The following is a 338-nucleotide window of genomic DNA, read 5'->3' as shown; positions in this document are numbered from 1 at the left end:
TGGGCAGGGCACGTCCCCTACCTTGCTCTGGGGAGGGGGACGGGAGCAGCGCAGAACTGACGGGTCTCCTCCCGGGCGCCGGGGACGGGGTCGAAACCGCGCCCCTCCTTCCTCCTCGCCTGTCGCCACGCCCCCCTCACACTCACGGACCCCAGGCACCGTCGACACCGGCGGCTTTAGCCCCTGAGCGAGTGCCTAGGTGTTGCCGTCGCTGTCGTTGTCTTCGTCGCCGCTGCAACCGCCACTAACGCCGCCAGCGCCGGGCTTAAAAACATCTCCGGTCTCGGTCTGTCTCTCACCACAGCCTCCTCGCTCTCAGGGCAGCGCCGCCCGGCGAT

General features: G+C 69.2%; 1 protein-coding gene across 3 annotated transcripts in view; it reads right to left on the bottom strand.

Annotated features, from left to right (window-relative positions):
• Positions 1-332, bottom strand: part of ANKRD12 (ankyrin repeat domain 12) — a 105649-nt gene extending 105317 nt beyond the window's left edge. For all 3 annotated transcript variants that reach the window (XM_005866892.2, XM_014540256.1, XM_005866893.2), the window contains exon 1: positions 22-332. The gene's annotated coding sequence lies outside the window, so the exon portion shown is untranslated. The remainder of the gene's footprint in view (positions 1-21) is intronic.
• Positions 333-338: the final 6 nt, after the last annotated feature.

This window comes from Myotis brandtii, unplaced genomic scaffold (assembly GCF_000412655.1).
Source record: "Myotis brandtii unplaced genomic scaffold, ASM41265v1 scaffold240, whole genome shotgun sequence".
In the NCBI taxonomy this organism is placed as follows: Eukaryota; Metazoa; Chordata; class Mammalia; order Chiroptera; family Vespertilionidae; genus Myotis; species Myotis brandtii.
The sequence above is the reverse complement of the archived record's forward strand: the minus strand, read 5'-3'. Positions and strand labels throughout refer to the sequence as shown.